At 48.7% G+C, this 20,845-nt stretch overlaps 1 protein-coding gene across 2 annotated transcripts in view; it reads right to left on the reverse strand.

Moving 5' to 3' along the window:
* Positions 1 to 20,845, reverse strand: part of ZBTB7C (zinc finger and BTB domain containing 7C) — a 151,585-nt gene that overhangs the window by 97,754 nt on the left and 32,986 nt on the right. Inside the window, exon 1 of one of the 2 annotated variants that reach the window (XM_039733386.1) lies at positions 7,883 to 7,987. The exons of the other annotated variant lie outside the window; for it this stretch is intronic. The gene's annotated coding sequence lies outside the window, so the exon portion shown is untranslated. Of the gene's footprint in view, positions 1 to 7,882; positions 7,988 to 20,845 lie in introns of those variants that run through there. 2 annotated transcript variants of the gene reach the window in all.

Consider the following 20,845-nt stretch of genomic DNA (forward strand, 5'->3'; position numbering starts at 1 on the left):
CTGTGCAGCTCTCCAAAGTGAAGAAAAGCCAGGGCTGGGCTGCATAATCAGCCCTTAACTCTGGCCCTCCAGGTGTTCCCACTCCAGCTCACTCCTAATGACCGTGCACTCCCAGCAACACAGCCGTACAACGGGAATCTTCTGCAGCCACACACATGGATATGCAACATTTCCATACATTGTAAGCTGCTTCGTGCATTTTTTCATTCTCCTCCAGCTAGTTACTCCTGGAGAAAAGAAGTCTGAGAGGAGACAGACTTTCTCTCTCCCCACAGCTCCCTGACAGGAGGGTGCAGCCAGGGTGGGGCTGGGCTCTGCTCCCAGAGAACAAGGGTCAGGGTGAGAGGGAAAAGCCTCAAACTGCACCAGGGCAGGTTTAGATGGGATACTGGGGAAAATTTCTCAGTGAAAAGTGTTGTCCAGCCCTGACACAGGCTGCTCATGTCAGTGGTGCAGTCCCCATCCCTGGAGGGATTTTAAAGCCCTGTCGAGAGCTTGGGGAATGGTTGGACTCAATGATCTTTTTTCCATTGTAAAGGGTTCTGTGATTCCATGATCTGCCTGCTGCCCCTCATCTCACACTGCAGGGCAAGTTTTGTCTCTGCTGAGGCTTTGTGCAGCCCTGTAGGAAAGTGGGGATCCTGCCTGAAGAGCTGTAGGCAACCCTGGATGGAAACAATAACAGCGATGTATGCTCTTATTTTAAATATCAACTGGAAGGTGGGGGTGCAATAGCCTGGTCCTGGAGCAGCACTTAGCCAATTGTGCTCTGGAAGGGGTGTGCACTTGCAGGCAAACTGGCTGCCTTAACGAGGTCTTTGTGCTCTGCCAGGTATCTGCAGAAGGCATCATGCAAAGCTGCAGCCTGCGGGCCCATCTGCAGTCACAGCTCGCAGCAGCTCCAGCCAGCACTGCCTGTAAATCAGGCCATCCACCCTGCCCATGCAGGCAGGGAAAGGGCTGGGAGAAGGGATTCCGGACACTTTCCACTGCCCCAGGTAGCTGCAACCTCATCCAGCCTAACCTTGGACACTTCCAGGGATGGGGCACACACCACTTCTCTGGGCACCCTGTGCCAGAGCCTCACTATCCTCACAGTAAAAAATTTCTTCCTTACATCTAGTCTGAATCTCCCCTTCTTCAGTTTAAAACCATCACCCTTTGTTCTATCACAACAGGCTCTACTAAAAACTCTTTTCTTTTTTTTCTTGTAAGCTCCCTTTAAGTACTGAAAGGCCACAATAAGGTCTCTGGAGAGACCTCACAGCCTTCTCTTCTCCAGGCTGAACAATCCCAGGTCTCCCAGACTGTCTGCACAGGAGAGGTGCTCCAGCCCTATCAATGAGCCTGCATTGATTGGGACCATATTTTTGGGCTCAACTGCAGTAGCGAGTTCGACTAATTTGAGTGACCAGGCACATATTCAGACATAAAACATTAATATGGGAACAAATCAAAAGCAGTCTGGCTGGGCTCCTGCTTTGAATTCACTACATACATTGAAAAAGAAAAAAAAAAATTAAAAAATAATAATAATAAAAAAAGTTTTTATCTTTTCTAGAACGTATGAAAAGGTATAAATTCCTGACTGACTGCAGCACCTGGGCTGGCTGTGCTGGTAATTGGAACCAGCATGCTTCCCGGGCGTCCCATTCACAAGGGAGAGAAGGAAGCATTCAATTTTTCAATAGGAAATTTCATCGCCGGAAAACAATCCACCTTCCTTGACTCCAAGGAAGAGCCCAAGGGCGAGTTCTCTCCTCGACCACAGCTTCAGCCAGAGTTTACTGCCAGAGTTGAGTGCTCACGCCACCCCAAACCCATGAGACTGCCTTCAACACTTTCAGCTCTTTTTGGGTTTTTTTCCTTCTTCTAACACATTGTTTTTCTTTTCCTCTGGGATTGCTCAGAGGTCCAGTTTGCAACTTTTCTTTCCACAACCAAATGGGCTAAACAAGCCTGGATTTTGTCATGACAGTTTTCCTTAGATTTTTAGCTTCCCACCCAACTGCAGACCTTGGACCTCATGGAAAGCACCCAGGTGTTGCTGTGGGCCATGCTAACATCAAGGGGGTATTTGTGGGACATTTATGAGGCATAGCACACTTTAAGTGGGTTTTTTGAGTGAGCCTAGGACCCCCAAGCCATATGGGACTAAGCAAAAATCATGTTACACCAACAGCTTTCCTTTAATGCATTTTTTAACTCGTTTTTCATTCCTAAAGCTGCTGTCTTAGCACGGAGGGGAATAAAGCTTCGAGGCCACAAAAACCCATCAGACACTCCAGCAGGACTCAAAAAAGCCAAACAGCAGGCAAAGGGTCTGAGCAGAGTGGTGGCAGATTAAATGTAGCACCAGTCAACATAAAACCAATGCAAAAATAACCCCTTGACAACGGTCCCTGTAAGAATTAAGTTTCAGGATAAATAGACTCAGAAGCCACCATCCTGTGCTTCTGCATGCACAGCTCAAATTTAAAAATCAAAGTTACTTCTCCTTGCAACACTTACTTGGAAAGTTCTTTTTCTCCTCCTTATTTATGTTCCCACCATAACAGATTGTTTATGCACTTATAGAAAAGCTGAATTATTAGTCTTCTTCACCTGCTTTCTGAACCATCCCTGACTCCACCTTGGTACCTTTTCACATCCAGGACCAAGAGGGCTGAGCAAGAGAGATATGACAGGTAGTGCCTGGAGGAGCTCCTCAAAAACACATGAAGCTCCATCTTCACACCTTTCCTCTCCCTAAAATCTCTAGAAGAAGGTTGTCACAGAGCCATTCTTGACCAATGAAGACAAAGAGCCTTCTAATCCCCAGTGCAGCACTGTTAGGGTACTTTTAGCTGTAATCCGGGTACTTTTAGGTGCCCTGAGCTGATCCCTTAAAAAGGGGAATTTTTGAAGCAGACTGGTGTCAGACTGGGAGGGCAGACCTGGAGCTGGAACTGATGGCAGAGGGGGAAGGAGATGGGCAGCAGCACAAGTAAGATAAGGAAAACAGAACAAAATCATATGGAATCACATGGAATGCTTCAAGCAAGAGAGGCACTTGCTGTTCCTCCCCTTCAGTAAAAGATGAGAAGTAAGAAACCAGGGTAAAGTTTCCTCAGTCTATCCTGAATTGGGCATGGGATGCCTTACACAGCCCCAAGGAAGACATAAAGACTGCAGCATCCAAGTACTGGCAGAGCCCTCAAGAAGCCTCCTGGTTCACCCCCAGCCCCAAGCAGGCATCCCTGAGGGCATGTAAGAAATCTCTGTGTGGTTCAGGACTGCCAAAGATGGATCCACAGCACTGACAGGACCCTGCTGTTTCACCTTTCACCTCTTCCTTAGTGGATCTGGTAGCAGTGTAAAGACCTTTCACTAGATCCTACCAATGCCTAAAAAAGCCAAAAAAATCTGGCAACACTCACCTTTGCTGGACTTCATCCTGGCCTTGACACACAAGGCTGGGACTCTCCTGTTGGACACAGTCTCTGAGTCCTAACCCAGACCTGACCACCAGATCTCAGTGCCCTCATTCAGCTCCAAGGATCACTCTAAACCCCAACAAATTCTGGGGCAAATTAAATACATCTATTTTTGTAAGCCAGGATCACTTTTGTTGAGCTGCCACTGAAGCTTTTCTTAGAAGTCATTAACCATGATGGGCAAAACACAATTCCATCTCGCTCCTCTCCTGCCTCTTCAAAGGGAGGATGGCAGCACTCGAGCCACTGCCTCACTGATTGTCCTACTGTTCCACAAAGTGGTTCCTCTCCAGCAAATTGAACACTGAGAGCCATCACAGAGCCCCAGACAAAGGGCCCAGTGACTGTTTCTGGGATTATTAGAGGGAAGCAGAAAGAAGCCTATTACAGGGTCTTTGTGGCACTTAATGTTGACAGCTGAAAATAATGGATAGGACAAAACAGAGCAAAGATGATTTAAATTAGGCAACTCCCGGGAAATGGTGCTCACACAGGCTTCCAAAGGAGAACTTTCATTTCTGAGCACTGCTAACCCCCAAGTGGGTGTGCATTGCCCCTCTGCAGCCCATACACACACAGACACAGCCCTTTTCAGGTGCTCTGCAGAGCTTTTGCTCAGTTTGCCAGTGGCCACTGCACCCTACCCATGGAGGAGATGGAAGAGGTGTATAAAAGAACAGCACCAGCCACAGCTCATCAACCCTTCAACAAAAAAAACAGCCTTTAATTCCTACCCACTGCCACAGATTCAGGGACCTGTAGGGAGGGATTTGCACATCCACACTCCAGCAAGCATTACACAGCTCCTCCAAAAGCACCTGGAGGACAGCAGATTCACTCTTACTCCAGGGGTTTGACGCAGATGGAATGACAAAGGCTCTGACAAAGCTTTAGTGCCACCTCATACCAGTCCCAGCTCCGTGGGATCCATGTGGGGCTCACTGTAAGTAAGAACCACCTGCTACCTATACACATCACCTCTCTCCCTCTCCAGAGGGCAGCAATCAGGGAATCACAGAATCATCTCAGCTAAAAAAGAGCTCCAAGATCATCAAGCCCAAGCTGTGCCTGATGCCCACCTTGTCACCAGCTCAGAGCTCTCAGTGCCACCTCCAGGCCTTCCTTGGACACCTCCAGGGATGGAGACTCCAACACCTCCCTGGACAACCCCTTCCAATATTTTAACCACCCCCTGTGTGAAAAAATTCCTCATGTCCAACCTGAACATTGCCTGGTGCAGCCTATGTCCTCTCCTCCTGTCCCTGTTCCCTGGAGCACAGCCCGACCCCCCGGCTGTCCCCTCCTGGCAGGAGCTGTGCAGAGCCACAAGGTCCCTCCTGAGCCTCCTTTTCTCCAGGCTCAGCCCCTTCCCAGCTCCCTCAGCTGCTCCCCACAGGACTTTCCCTCAATGCTCAAGCCATTCTCAGTTTGGACGAGAGGGATGGAGAAACATACGTGCTGCACATGGTGAATTTGCTGGCTGCCTGGGCTTTATAGATTTGTTTATGCTGTGGCAGCAATCTGTCTTTCCAGGCACAGCCCTTGGGTTTCATGACCTGAAACACCACCCAAAGCAGCTCCCAAACATCTGAGCATGCAGCCCAGCCAGCCCTACCCTCACCCTGCAGTGGAGAGAGACTGTTGAAAATAGTCCCTGTGCAAGGAGCCCTCTGAAAGCACCTTCACAATGAGGGGGTTCCACACCTTTCTGGTACCCACAGGTGTAAAGCAGGAGATACAAGGCTGCTGTGCTGTTTGGCCACCCAAAGCCCTGAGACACCCCAGCAGCAACTGGAGGGTGACAGTGGGACTGATCCTGGCAACCAACACCCCTGGCACCTGAAGGGAGGAGCTCTCAAAAGTGCTCCTGGGTGTCCCACACCACCAGCCATCTGCTGGGATGCTCTGAGGTCTCCCTTCTGCAAAAGATGCCACTGCAGTGCAAGAGGAAAGAGCTGTGGCATGGGATTAGGGTTGCGGACAGTCAGAGCTGGGAATGTTGCTCTGGATTTGTGCAGCATCTGAATCCTGCAGCAGCACCAGCATGTGGTAGTGGTTGTGACAGAGTGGAGTAGGAGGAAGGAGAGAAGGAAGGAGAGGAAAGAATGAGAGAAAGGCAGGAGAAGGAGAGGAAGGAGGGGAATAAAATAGGGGAAAGAAGGAAAAGGTAGAAAGGCAAGAAGGGGTGGAGAAGGCAGAAGGTGGAAGATGAGAAGGAAAAAAAGGAGAGGAGGAGAAGGAAAGGAAGCACTGAAGGAGAGGAAGCAGAGGAGGATGAGGAGAAGGAGAGGAAGATGAAGGGGCAGGAAGAGAAAGAAGGAAGCAGTCTTTGAATTCATTATGGAGCAATGCCTGAATCCATCCGACACAAAACCAGGCCACAGCACTGTTTTCCCCCCAGACAGTCAGCAAAGCAGCTCACCTCCTGTCTCCTGCTTGGCACAGATAACCAGCATGGAAAACCCCGGAGAGGAGAAGCACAGAGGCGTTACGGCAGAGAGACGCTGCAGAAACACCGACCAGACACTCTCCAACTGCAGTGTGCCAGGCAGCACGGGAGGGAAAAAGCTACCTGCCCCCATGGACATGCCAGTCTCTTCTTTTCAATCTCTTTTGTGAAAAAGGTGACTCAGGAAAATTGGAAAGGAAGCCAGGGTGGTGTGAAAGTGGAACAAGACACCATCTGTTCTCAAGCCTCACAGCTGGAAAGGGCATAACCTGCCCTTGGCGTGGCTGCAGGGGACACTCTGGTCCAGAGAGGACTTGTAGGAGAGGACAGAGCTGCCTGCTGGGTACTCCTGTGCTGGGATTTACCCAGCACACACAGACAACCCATCACTGACCTGGAGCACCAGAGGCTTCACCCTGCTCCCACCCCTGCCCATGAACCACCATGCAACGTCACATCTGGAAATATCTGCTTAGGGTATTCAGCTTACACTGCCTAAAAAGACCAGCCAGAGGTCAAGATGTGGGCATGAACCACCTCTGAAAGGCATATCTAAAGGTGAATTGATTATTTGCAATCCTCATCTATTTCTTACAGTGCTACATCTATTTCTTACTGCACCACAGTCCTCACTGTGGGTTTGGAGTCATACTTCAGAGCTGATGTTCATGAAGCTCAGATGGAAAGGTGAGCAAGCCCTCAGTTCAACTTGTGCTCCACTGGAAAGAACGAAAGGGAAAGAACAGAGAAAATAAGATAAATTAAAAAATAGGAGGCAAAATAAAGGGAAAATTGAAAAAAAAACAGGAAAAAAGGGAAAGAAAGAGAAAAGGAGGGGAAGAGGGAAGGAAGGAAGGAAGGAAGGAAGGAAGGAAGGGAAAATGGGTGAAAGAAAAGGGGAGACAAAAAAAGGGGTGAAAGAAAAGGGGGGAAAGAAAAGGGGGTAAAATAAAAAGGAGGAAAAGAAAAGGGGGGAAAGAAAAAGGGGTGAGAAAACAAAGAGGGAAAGAGAAAGGGAGAGCAAAAAGTAAACAAAAAAAAGGGTGAGGTTAAGAAAATAAAAAAAAAAAAGAAAGTCAGCAAGTGAGAAAACCTAGAGAATCGATACTTTCCCAACACTAAAAGAACAACCTCAAGTCACTTTTTTTAAAAGTCCAAGCCTTTCCTAATAAGATGCCCAACAGGCTGTGAATTATCCAGCCATAAAACTTCCCCTTGCATGTGACATTTGCTGGTAGGAATAAATCAGGGCGAAGAAAAGAGGAGCCGCTTTGGAGTTCAATGAGTATTATCCTAATTCTAAACGTATTAGCAGTGGTCTGAAAGCAGGACATTGTCATCCAGACAGACGGACAATGTTCATAACCAATGGTAATTTGTAGGACGCATAATTTGCTACTACCAAAATAGCACAGCATGTGGGGTTTTTTGCCCTTTTTAGTCTATAGCTGTGTCGTTTCTTTTGGCTTGTTGAAAGAAATCTGCTCTGCACGCGCGGAGCAAGAGCTCAGACCTTCAGCAGCTCATAGAAAACAGGTGGCCAGGCATCGGGGGAAATACAGCCTTTTGGAAAAAGCTAATAAAATAAGCAGATGATTATAGAAAATGGAGATGAAACTGGCTTCTCTTTCAACAACAGAAAGTCGGAAAAAAATAAGTTTAGACTGAGCAAATGCTGACTGAAAACACACCCTGCCACCACCTCTCTGAGTTTTAACAACAACAACAGTTTTCGACTAAAATTAAAACAAAAAATTTAGGAAAATAATAATCATCCCCTCAGGGCTGACCATCCCCAAGCCACAAAGCTCAGCTTCCCCAGGCTAACCTGGCTCTTGGCTTAACACCAAGCAGGCTGGGGGCTCAGGAAAGCCAGAGTAAAACAGTAGATTGCTGTCTTAAGACTTCATCCCTGCCATCCTCATCTCCCCATCAGACAACAGCGCGCAGCACTTACATGAAAGTTGAAATTTGGTCAAGTCCCAGTCCTTTAACTTTCCATGGGGAGAGTGTTAGGAGGTACCTCCCCTGCACGCTCCAGGACCACTCGTTTAAACTGACGGTTATTTCATGGTGGAGATTCACCAAAAATAAAATAAAATAAAAGAGAAGGGGGAAAAATAAAGCAAAAACCCACCCCAGAAAAATAAATGCCTGTATCCCTAACAGAGCAGCAGGGTGGAGCCAGCACACCCTTATATTTAGCTGCAGGCAAAGCCTTAAAGTTGTAGTGCATTTATTTTCCATCAAGCACATCCATGTACAAGATAAAAAACTCCCCGAACTCCTGCTATTTGCCCCATTCTTGTCTTTCATGGGGCACGCTGGGATTGTTATCCCTGTTTTATTTTCATTTTCTGAACTCAGGAGCCTTGGGATGTATCAGAGATTTCAACAGGCTCAGCTGAAGTTACCTCAAGCTCAAGTAAGTGCAGTTTCCCACAACCCCTGGGAAAATAAATTACCAATTTTTTTTTTTCTTTTTCCTTACAGTGGAAAAAGGTAGTTACCAGGCATAAATCAGACCTCATATTTAGAAAATGCTCTGTGGGTCCCAAAGGCTGCGAATCCATCCCATCTCTACCTGCCCCAGCACAGCAAGCCTGGGTGGCAGCCAAGGTCAAAGCCCATCTGCAGAGGGCACAATTTGCCGGGACATCCAACACAAACAGACACGGGGGAAGAAGGGAAAAAGCCGGGATCTGCTCCCAGCCCCTGCCGAGGCCACATCCATCCCGAGCCACCCCAGCGCCTCCCGCTTGGCCCCGCAGCTCCCTTTCATACCCTGCCAGCCCCCCGGGCGCTCCGGCAGATGCCGTGCGTGGAGCTGCAGCCTCCTCTGCCAAAGCTGGGGGACGGCAGAAGGCTCGGCCAGCTCGTAAAAAAAAAAAATAAAAAAATAAAAAATGAGCATCTGCACTTTGCCACTCGCACAGCTGCACCGTGACAGCAGGGCCCGGAGACGGGGATGCGGTGGGGGAAAGGGAAATGAGTCCATCACGCTACTGCAGGAGCTGCCACTGACCTTCCAGGGAGCCTTCCTCGAGCTTCAGGGAATGAACTGAGAGGACTGAATAGGAAATTTCATCTTTCTCAGCATTTTCCTTTAAACTGTCCAGCAAAGCTAAACACGGAGGAGCATCTGAAAACCCTCAAGAGGAGAAATCAATCATTTGCTTTCCAAGCAAGTGCCTACAGAACTCGCTTGGAGAGTCATCTCCTCATTTTCTCTTTATTCCATCAAAAGAATTGCTCACCCCAGCAATCCTAACCTCTGAGAGGAGGAAAACCCACAACTCTCTTCATGAGGGTCCACATGCTCCACATGGGACCCGCACTGGGTCTTGTCTTGGACTAAAACATGAAAGCACCCACCAAGCCCATGGTCTCCCATGAAATCCTGACTCCACTTCCAGCAGTGCTCCTGTCACTGATGCTTCAGCAGTATTGACCCCTGTTTTTATCATGTATCTTACAAAAATTTGGAAAACATTTCTCCTCAGGCACTCTGTGAGCAGGAACTGCCATCCTTCCCATCCCTCTCACTGGGGGACAGGGAGGTGCCCTGAATAAAGGCAAGATGCTGTTGTGGCTTTGCCCCCAAATGCATAAATCCCTACATGAGATGAGTAGGTAGGAGTGAAAAGCCATTTTTCCTATCCATCTGACATTTCAAACTGAGAGGCCATCTGGGATCTTTTCTTCTCCTGCACTCTGTAACAGGAGCTGACATTTATCTGGTGGCAAAGAAGGAGCATCATCACAGACTTAAGGGCATCAGATCAGCCTCTGGAATTCTGCTGCCCAACCCATCCTTAGGAACAAGCTGCCCAGAGAAATGGTTCACATCCCACCCTGGAAACACTCAAAGCCAGGTTGGATGGGCATTTGAGCTTTGATGTTGTTGAAGATGTCCCTGCCCATGACAGGAGGATTGAAAGTAGATGGTCTTGAAGATTCCCTCCAACCCAAACTGTTCCATGACTCCTCCAAAGCACTCCAGAACTGTTCAGAGGAGCTCCTCAACAGAAGTCCATGGAATGGTTTGTGTTGGGAGGGACCTTAAGGATGATCCAGTCCAACACCCTGTCATGGGCAGGGACACCTTCCACTAGCTCAGGTTGCTCCAAGCCCCATCCAACCTGGCCCTGGACACTTCCAGGGATGGGGCAGCCACAGCTTCTCTGGAAAACCCAGAACAATGAGCTTTCTCACCAGGTTTCATCACATCACAGTGGCAGACAGGACATGCCCTGTGAGACAGCCACACCAGATGTGATTAGAAGTTGGTAATTAACTCATGATGCACACAGCAGAGCAGCTTTTCTCGCTGCACAGCCCAGCTCTGGATGGACACCCTGAGGAAAAAACCTCACTCTGTCAATGTGCAGGCATTTGGAGACAGCCCAACAGCAGATCTCTTGACTGAAAAGGATATTTTTGTTTGTTTTGAACCATTGGTTGCCAGTGCAGGACCTCACACTGGGCATCTGTCCTAGCATACAATTTGCAGGACAGATGCTCTTTCGTCTTTCTAATTGTTGAAACAAAGTAGGTACTGAATGAGGGCTTTTGAGGCTGGAAGGGGCTTCAGATATAGTCAGTGTCCAGCTAATTCTGCAGGGCAGTGTCTCCAGCTTCCTCCACACCCTCCCTATTTATGCTACGGCCATCCAGACCCATTTTTGCTGACTGTGTCCTTGCCCTCCCTCTGCCCTCTGCAGAATCTCATTAATCCCACTTTGCTGGCTATGGTGGGACAAACATTTTCTTGTTTTTATTTAATTCCTCCCCTCTCTCCCCCTGGCTTCAAAACACCTTCAGGGATCTCCCCCAGGTACCCACACATAACATCCCTCAGCGTGACCCAGGGAGAGGCAACATTCTGGGGCCAAATGCTTCTGCCAGATCCTAAATCCTGGTACCAAACCAGCACCACTGGAGCACACTGAGCATTTGGCACCTGATTGCTGAGGACCAGGAGCCCAGCCTAGGACCAGAAGGGAATCTCACCATCATCACCACAGTGCAAACCTCTTCTAGAAAAGACATAGCCCTTGAAGGCAGCAGGGTTGGGAGCCAGAGCTGCCAAAATAGAGTTCAAGTCCTGCAGTAACACTGGGATGAGTCAGATCTCAGCATCCTCCTCATCCAGCACCACCTTGCTCTGCACAGCACTGGCAAGATGGCTCTTCCCAGCACATGAGCTCTGGGGTGGTGCCTAAATGCTCCAAAGAACCAGCAAGAATGGCTGTGAGGAAGCCACCCAGGCTCCAGCTGCCTCCTCTCCCCACACAATCCACCATCAGCAGAGACACGCTCCAAGGAGTTCGTCAAAAAGGGAACTGGAAAGAATAACATGCTCAACTCTTATTTACCTGGGTGGGAGTTCAGCACTTCATGCCATCAGTCCTCTCAGAAATTCCAGCTTAACTGCTACAATGAAAAGGAAATATTTTTCTACACTGGGGTTATTAGATGTTGCCATAGTGGCATGCGTGGGTGTGCACTTCGATATTAGCTAAAGGCCCAGATCTGCAAAGATGCACATAAATCACTTGACTCCTATGAAAACAGCAAGAACAGTCATAAAATGACCCGAGTGCAGAGACCAGATCCACCCAGACAACTTCAGTGTGCGCTACCGAGGCGTAAAAGAGGGAGAAACAAAAAGAAAAGACGTATAAAATTTTTATTTCCCCTCATGATGTTTCTGCATCAAGTATGTTTTTTCTGTGCTGATGCAACACACTTACTAAACTCTCCTTGACTCCTCACAGCTGTGATGGAGGGATGTGGATGCAGGCTGGGGCTCCCCAGGCTCAGCCTGGTGTCCCTGTCTCCCCTCAGGGCAACAGCAGGGATCTGACCACTCACTCCAACAATTGTGATGCCTTTCCCAACCCCTTCTCTCTTCTTTGCCTCTTCTCTCACCTTCCCAAATAGCTGCAAAACAAATCAGCAAGTGATGTGCAAGCAAAGAGCTGGGGCTGGTCATGGAGACCAGTGCTTTAAGTAATAGTAAGGTGGCAGGCACCAACACATCTTTTCATGGGATGGAGTGGCTGGGGAGGAGGGAAGAGGCTTTGCTGAGAGATTTGAAGGCTGCCCACCCCTCACCTTCCACCCTCGGGCTCTGTCACTGCAACCTGGTGTAGTGGAAGGTGTCCTTATCCATGGCAGGGGCACGGAACTAGGTGATCCTTAAGATCCCTTCCAACATAAACTATTGCAGGATTCTAGGATGGCTGGAGAAGACATTGAGAAACTGCTGTAGGGAGGAGGCTCTTGAGCCTCTCTGTGCCACTGCCCCACTTCCACGGCAGCCTTGGGCTCACCCACATGTCCTGCAGCTGACAGGGGTCTGCAGGCACACAGACCAACTCCCACCACCAGCAGTTACCCATGGGCTCTGTGCCAGCCACACGGCACACAACAGGATTGTCACCAGCACATGGTATCTCATTTGGCACAAAATCCTCCCACATAAAGCAAATGTGTTTTTAAAAAAAAAAAGATTTGAACCACAGCATCCCAGGCCAGCTCCCTGCTGCAGCTGCTCTGGCACCAACAGCCCTCACAATAAAAGCTTCTGAGTCCTAGTTTTATATTTTTCCTAAAATGATGCTGGCTTATCTACTCGCTCCCACCCTACAAGCACCGACGCTACACCTTACACACATCCCCTCTGACAGCCTCCACAGCTCCTCCATGTGCTCTTTATGCAGGAACAATTAAGCTCTGCTCAACTTTTCCATTAACCCAAGCAGCCCATAGTCATGTCTAACGAACTCACAAGTTGCTGTGTTTTTTAATTTGATCCAAGACTCGTGTCTGCCCAGCTCAGACACATGCAAAAGGTCCAGTCCCTCAGTGCCTCACAGAGAGGCTGCTCTGCAGAAGCTGGATGACTACATGAGATGCCAGACAGCTTGGAATTAGGTCCAGGATTTATCCCAGGAGTGTCTGGCTGCATAGAGATTGCAGGCACCCTCAGGATTAATTTGTTTAAAAGCATCCACCCATCTGCAGCTGGGTGGCAACCGCATGGCATGGCTCTACCATCACTGGTGTGTCTCATATCACTGCAGATGTTTCCTCACTCGAGTCATTAGGGTCTCTGACAAGATATTTATTCTGAAGAAATCTAGGCACTTCAAATTATTCCTAGTCCTCCAACAAACCTGACCCTTACCCACTTCATGGTTCATGAATTACTGATGGGATAGAGAAACAGCCAGGTCTCAGATTTCCTTGAGAAGCCAGATGAAAAATGTTACATGCAAACATGGTTTCAATCAATTAATTGATCATGCAATCAGTGCAAACATGGAAAAGTATGGTGTTAGCAGGCTTTGGGAGATTTAGAACCATAGAATCAGGGAATTGTCTGGGTTGGAAGAAACCTTGAAGGTAACAACCCCCATGCCACCCCTCAGCCCATTCCCTTTGTCTCTTAAGGCACCAAAAAAATCATCAGGGGAAAAGTTAATCAAGACCAATCAAGGCAAAGCCACCAAGCTGAGCTCCCTGAAACATCTGGTAAGAGGCAGAAATGCTCACCCATTATTTTACCATCTCAGGCTACCTGCAGACTCAGGGAGGTGCTGCTACGCTTGGATTCATGGAGATAATTTTGCAGTCACAGTCGTTAGGGATTCATTTAGAGCTTGCCTTTGTAAACCAGAAAGCTTAATAAAAAAAAATGCATGCAAGTCTTTGCACCTACAATTTTCAGTACATCACCTGCCCAGGGCATCATCTCCACTCTAGTTTCAAAGGCAGGCATGATGATAGGAATACATGAAGCTCATAAAGGCTTCATGAAAACAAGCGACCTCATCAAGTGAGAGCAACTAAGTGACACCACTGCAGGAAAAGCTGCAATGGGAGCCCGACACCTGAAAACAGCAGGCAGGAACCTCCTCCTGAGAGCTGCTGCCAGCCCTAAGCCAGCTCCATCCCAGCACCCTGCCCAGTATGTCCCACATGGTATGAATCACCAGGCCAGAGCTTCAAAGGATTTGCTCCTTCAAGCACTGAACCCCACGTCCATGAGGATGCTTTAAAGGAGGTTGCCCCAGTCTCATCCTCAGCCAGCAGAGCACAATCCAGCCCTTCATTAATGACCTGAGGTGCATGGGAAACATCAGGGTATGAACTAGAATAAAGTCAGGAGGAGATGGCAAAAAAGAGGTGACCAGCAGGTGTTGCACCACACAACCTGCCCAAACACATCTGGAACAAAGAGATTCAAAACCCTGAATCTTCTCCCCCTTCCTCTGCCTTACCCCACTCTGATCCTCTCTCCCTTGGTCTCTCTCCAGTCTGCAGCATGTGGTGACTGTAATTATGGTTCACCTCACTGCTGCACAGCCACACCACCTCCAGGTACTTAACTTCTTTTAATCTTGCTTCATGTTTCAGTCCCTACAGCCCACTCGTGATGTCTGCTACTCTTCTTCCAACACCCTCAATTCATCAATAGCCATGTCAGGCTTTGACCTCCAATTTTCTAACTGCTCAGTTAAACCACTCTGCCACTGGCCCCGCTCCTGCCTTTGTTAAAAACGAGGGGGGAGCCTCATTTGCTTTCTTATTTGATCATCACTTCACTTCTATGTTGTGCACTCTGTTTCCCCGTCTTGAAAACCCATCAACCAGCCCCATTCCAGACTGGTGCTGGGGCTGTTGTTACCTTTAATGAGAGGAAATTATGGTTAATGCCTAATTTTAATTTTTCCCTCTCCTTTAATTTTTTTTTCAATAGCTTTCCCAGAAAAAGCAGCTTTGGCAGAGTGCTGCCACCTGAATGCTAATGAACGCCGAAGGGACCCGACGTGTCTGCCTCCCTGCCAGACATCAAATTGATTTTCAAATTGCTTTGATGACATAAGGTGGTTTCACAGTTTGGACCTGTGTGATTACCTGAGCACTTATCTCAGTGGGCTCTTCCACTTACCTGCTTTAAAATAACCCAGGCTGCTGGCTTGGACCTTTGTGATGGAGGTTATCGCCCCCCAGGCTGCGGCCAGATCACGGGAGCCCAGTCTGAATTTGGATAATTTGGATATGCCTGAGCCCCAGCCAATGAGCGTGGAGGCCAGTTTGCAGCTGAGCATCAACTAAATCTTTATCCTTCCAGTTCTGGAGGACAAAGAAGTCCCCAAAGAAGGTGGCTGTCCCATCCCTGGAAGCATCCAAGTCCTGGTGGGATGGGGCTCTGAGCATCCTTGTCTAATGGAAGATGTCCCTGCCCATTACAAGCAGACTAGATGGCCTTCACAAACCAAACCATTTTATGATTCCAAAACATAAATCTGGTTCAGTGCTAGGAAAGAGTTCTGGATGTCTAATGAAATTTAAAAATGGATTTCACTCGGGGAATTTCAACTGCTGTGCTTGGGCTGGGACAGTATCTGACTTATTGGCCAATGTTCACTCCTGGGCCAAAAGCATGAGGATGAGGAAGGAAGGACAATCAGGGAGCTAGAGGATGCTCTGAGGAGCCAGGAGCTCCCCATGGAGACATTGCAGAGCTCAGGCACACTCATCCCTCCTTCCAAAACACTCACCCTCTGAGTGGATGCTGGATGGGAAGGAGGTGTGGCTGACAGAAGGAAAACATGATACAGGGATGGCTGAGACTCTCCTCCACGAGCAAAGACCCAAGCCCAGGAGGAGAGGAGCAGCGCATGCCAAAGGGAAACCTGAGCATCGCACGGTGCCAGGCAGCAGTTTCAAACCCATGGGAAAAGGCAGCAAAGCAAGGCCACCAAAAACACAACCCTGTCCCATTTTCTGGACAGGTGAACACCCAGGATTCCACTGAGCCTCAGTCTACTGCCTGGTGAGCAGAGACCAGGTCACTGACTCTGCCCAGGGCAGAGGGGTGCGAGACAGCCACTGGTAATAGGACTCAACTGAGGTAAAGGCATAAACTGCTGCAGGCTGAACTCAGCCTCCAGATCAACGTGGATCAGAGACTGGATTAAGGGGGAGTGAAGGGAAATACAAACCACTCGCATTAACCTGTGGGTAACATCAGCAGTGACCCCAAAGGTAGTATTTCTTTTATTCCCACGCACGGCTGTGTCTCGGTACGCACAACAGCTGGAATGCAAGAGGCTGGAGTGCAATTTATGGAGTGCTTTGTGATGACAAGGGATGAGGGGAACAGCAGGACAGTATTTATTATTACTCTTTTACATTAAAGGGAGCACAGCTCATTGGTGGTTTACATTTCTGGGGCACCTTTCATCTCAAAAGATAACAGAAGCATCCTGCTAACAAGGGATGGGGGGTGGGTGAGCCAGTGTCACCACTGGATCTATCCAGGCTAATAAATATATATATATATTAAAAAAAACCATATATATAACATACATTAGGGACTAGAGAAATTCAAATTACCGCCTTTGAGTGCAGCCATTTAAAGAATCACAAAAACACCATTCTCCCCAGACCTAGGGAGGGAACCCTTGCTGTGCCCACATGAAGACATAATCAGCACTTAGCAGCATTTCCCTTCCTGCTTTGTACTGCCACACAGGCACTCACCATTTGCACTGTATAAAGAAAAAAATAAATCACAAGCACCCTAAATAGGCTCTAGGGTGGGTTCATTTTTTTTCCTTCAGCCAGACAAGCATGTGCTCCATTGGCACAGGTCCTGCTTGGTTTGGAGAAGGATAACTGTGGCACAGGTTGCAAGAGCAAGCCCTGACCATCCTGAAGACACTGCTCAGCACACCAGCTGATGCATGGGAGATCCCAGAGTCCATGAGGGCTTCACACCTGCCTGTGGGTGTGTGGGTGGAAAATGCTCTTAACCAGATTTAACTGGTTTGCAAGGCCAGGCTTTGTTAGTTGCAGGGCTGGCTTCTGTGAGAAGCTGCCAGAAGCTTCCTCCATGTCCAGCAGAGCCAACACCAGCCAGCTCCAGCACAGACCCCAAGGCCAAGCCCATCAGGAATGACTGTGATTCCTCTGTGATAACAGATTTAAAAAGAAAAAAGTTGTTGCCCAGTTATAATTGTGAGCACAGAAGAGAAGGGTGAGAACAAGTGAGAGGAACAACTCTGCAGACACAAAGGGCAGTGGAGAAGGAGGGGCAGGAGCTGCTCCAGGTTCCAGAGCTGAGATTCCCCTGCAGCCCATGGAGGGCACCAGGGATGCAGAGATGCCCCTGCAGCCCCTGGAGGAGCCCACAGCAGAGCAGGGGATGCCTGAGAGAGGCTGTGACCCTGATGAAAGCCCATGGAGAGGGAAGCACATGCTGGGGCAGGGAGGGACTCCAACTCCTCTCCCTGAGCAGCAGCAGGACCACCATGTGATGAACTGACCATAGCCTTCATTCCCTGTCTCCTTGGGCCACTGGGGGAGGAGGGAGGGGTGGAATGAAAATGTTTAAAGGTCTGTTTTTACTTCTAATAATCCTGCTCTGATTTTGTTGTTAATCAATTAAAATAATACTCCCAAGCTGAATGTTTTGCCCATGATAGTATTTGGTGAGGGATCTCTCATGGGTCTCACCTCAAATCATGAATTCTTCATTACGTTTTCTCTGCCCAGTCCAGCTGTGGAGGGGAGTGAGAGAGCTGCTTTGATGGGTGCCTGAAATCCAGCCAGGGTCAACCCACTACACCAGAGGATATCTGAAGAGATATTGCCAGGTCAAGGGACAGGACTTGTTCCACTGCTCTGGTATGACCCCATCTGGAGCCCCACACAGAGCTCTGGGGTCCTCAGCACTGGAAAGACACGGAGCTGCTGGAATGAATCCAGAGGAGCCACAGAGATGCTGCCAGGGCTGGAGCCCCTCTGCTCTGGAGCCAGCCTGGCACAGCTGGGGCTGCTCCCCTGCACAAGAGAAGGCTGCAGGGACACCTGAGAGCCCCTGCCAGGGCCTGCAGGGGCTCCAGGAGAGCTGCCCAGGCACTGGGGACAAGGCCTGCAGGGACAGCACACAGGCCATGGCTGCACTGCCACAGGGCAGGCACACATTTTGGGATGTTGGGCAGGAATTGGTGGCTGGGAGGGTGGGCAGGCCCTGGCCCAGGGTGCCCAGAGCAGCTGTGGCTGCCCCTGGATCCCTGGCAGTGCCCAAGGCCAGGCTGGATGGGGCTTGGAGCAGCCTGGGGCAGTGTAAGGTGTCCCAGCCCATGGCAGGAGATGGGACTGGATGGGCTTTAAGCTTTGGATCCCTTTCAGTCTAAATCATTTGAGGGTTCTGTGATACCTCTCCCCACTGTGCAAAATGGGGACATGTCAACCACGAATGAGTTGCAAACCCTGGTGCAGAAGGAGACTTCCTGCACAAAATAGCCCAAGGGTAACAATTCAGCCTTGTTTTAGCATTAGGGCCACAGCAGCTAAAGCAAAAGAACAGCCACCATGCAGAGCAGGAATACTTTTACACCATCAGCCACCCAAAACACTTCTAGAGCCCATCCAAAGTTTGCCCCTGCCACAGGAAATGAATTTTGCCTTGCACCCTTGTAGCAAAGAGAGCTGCAGGTTGCCTTTTCCAGACACAGCTGCTTGCAGTATGAGTAACAGAAAATGTGTTTTCCCCACATATGGGCAACCATCTGAAAGCCCTGCTACACCAACCTGACGGCAGAACCAAACAAATGTGTGGTGACATTTCCCTATTGCTGTCTCGCAGTTAAATAAGCTTTAAAAAAAAAAATCCCTTGCTTTGGTGCTGGCTAATTCTATTTTAACAACATGAAAATCCTTCAGAGCTCAGCAGCAGAGGACTGAAGCAAGCCAGGTAAAAGTAACGGGAGAAGAGAAATGTAAACCCGAGCATCTCCCCTCTCCTCCAGAGAACAGCAGTGCCTTGCTGTTAGCAATTAAAGAAACAAAAGCTACGAGGCTGCTGCCATCCCCCTGCACACAGCTCTTCCCAAACCTCGGATGCAGATGACAGCTACTGGATCCACACTGTGCAAAATGTTTCTCCAGAGGTTTGTGACCTCCATCTTCGCTCGCCGCGGCGCTGACAGCTCCCAGTCGCCAGTGGGCACGGGAATTCTCCAGCAATTCCAGAGGGATCACTCACACCTCCACACGTCCCAACTCTCTCTGCCTCCCCCACCACCACACACTTGCTTTTGGGCTGCATTTGGAAGCTCAGCCTGTTAATTAGGGCGAAGGAAGCCAGCGTCTCCAGCCCTGACCTCCAGTGTCCTCTGCTCCTCTGTTTGGTGGCGCTGCCCCTGCAGAAAGCCTGCCAGTGCCTGGGCAGGACAGCAGAGAATTCCAGCCCCCAGATTGCCAAGGGATGATTCAAATAGGGGAGCAAGAAGCAAAGGGCTTCATGCTCTGGTCTGAAAAATCAGCAGCTTTTTAAGAGTAATTTCTGGATAACCCTGTGATTTCTTTTTTTTCCCCAATTTCATCTGTTTCCTGCCTATTGAATATTGCACAGTTTCCTCCAGAACACAGAATAAAATTAGTTGAGACTCACTGCGATGGGGAACTCTTTTTCATACCAATTCTTCAGACCCAGGGGAATGACTACAGTGGAAAGGAGCTGAAGACAAAAACGAGCTGGGGGCTGATCCTCAAAGACCAATTAAGCCTCTGGCATCCTTCATTTTGATGATGCTCCTCCCTGGGCTCCAGCAGGCAGCATGATGCATCTCCTGCCCAAAATGCTAAGGAAAGAACACACATTACTGCCTGCAAAGAGGGTACATCAAGATCAATGGCTCACTGCAGACCCCAGCGTGAGAATGATGTCACTCCACCTCCAGACATGGTAACGAGCCCTACAAAGGAAAACATCTTGCATCACCAAGATGTCTGTTGAGCTTACCCTGCAAAATAAAAAGGGGCATTGACCTGAAAAAATCATGGCCTTTGCTTTTAGGAGGGGGAGGGAAGATGGCAGTGAGAGAATGGGCAGGGCAGCAGCCCAGGATAGTAAAATCACAGTTTGGGTTGGAAGGGACCACGCAGTGCCACCCCCTGCCATGGACAGGGACACCTTCCACTGTCCCAGGCTGCTCCAATTCCCATCCAGCCTGGCCTTGGGCACTGTCAGGGATGGGGAATCCACCACCTCGCTGTGCCTGGTGGGCTCAGTCAGGACAGTGCTCCCTAAGCTGTGGTGCCAACTCCCCAAGGTGCCTCACCACCTCCTCCAGCCCTGGAATGATCCCTAAGTAACTCCTGCCAGTGGATTCATCAGGGTCTCACCTGCTTTAATGTGGAGCCCAGGACAGCCAGCAAGGGCTGCAAGGCTGCCCTGGATACCATGCCTACAGCCCTGCCATGAAATTCTGACTTTAGGATCACCACACATCATGGGCTGTTTATTCCTACACGAGTTTTCCCTCAGTCATTTTCACAAATTCCAAACCAGAGCGTTCAGCAGCTGGAAGAGGTGAATAATTTTTATTTTTTTTTTAAATCTAATGACATGTCCTACTTGTATTAAAAGTAGGAGGAAAATATCTTGAATCAATGAGAAACAGATCTGGGGGAAGTGAAAAAGGTTCAGCAGCAGCTGGAAGAGATGAATAATTTTTTTTTTTTTAAATCTAATGACTTGTATTAAAAGTAGGAGGAAAATATCTTGAATCAATGAGAAACAGATCTGGGGGAAGTGAAAAAGGTTCAGTGACACAGAAAAAAAATAAAAGCTTGTCACCCCTCCATGTTTTGTCTGAATCAAAACTAAATGTCTTAGTCCACTACTACCAAGACTTGTTTAATCTTTCCTCCTTCTAACTGTTAACTGTAATTCCCAAACAAAAAGTTGAAAAGCTTCATTGAGAAGCTGTCAAAAAGAAAATGTTTTGGCATTTCCAAAATGACACGTTTCATTCTGACATTTCACTTGAAATGCCTGGACATTAAAAATAAATTAGCTCCCCCTGGGGATTTTCAACATATCCAGTTGCCA

The sequence above is a fragment of the Passer montanus genome, unplaced genomic scaffold (genome assembly GCF_014805655.1).
Source record: "Passer montanus isolate IOZ18808 unplaced genomic scaffold, ASM1480565v1 scaffold86, whole genome shotgun sequence".
In the NCBI taxonomy this organism is placed as follows: domain Eukaryota; kingdom Metazoa; phylum Chordata; class Aves; order Passeriformes; family Passeridae; genus Passer; species Passer montanus.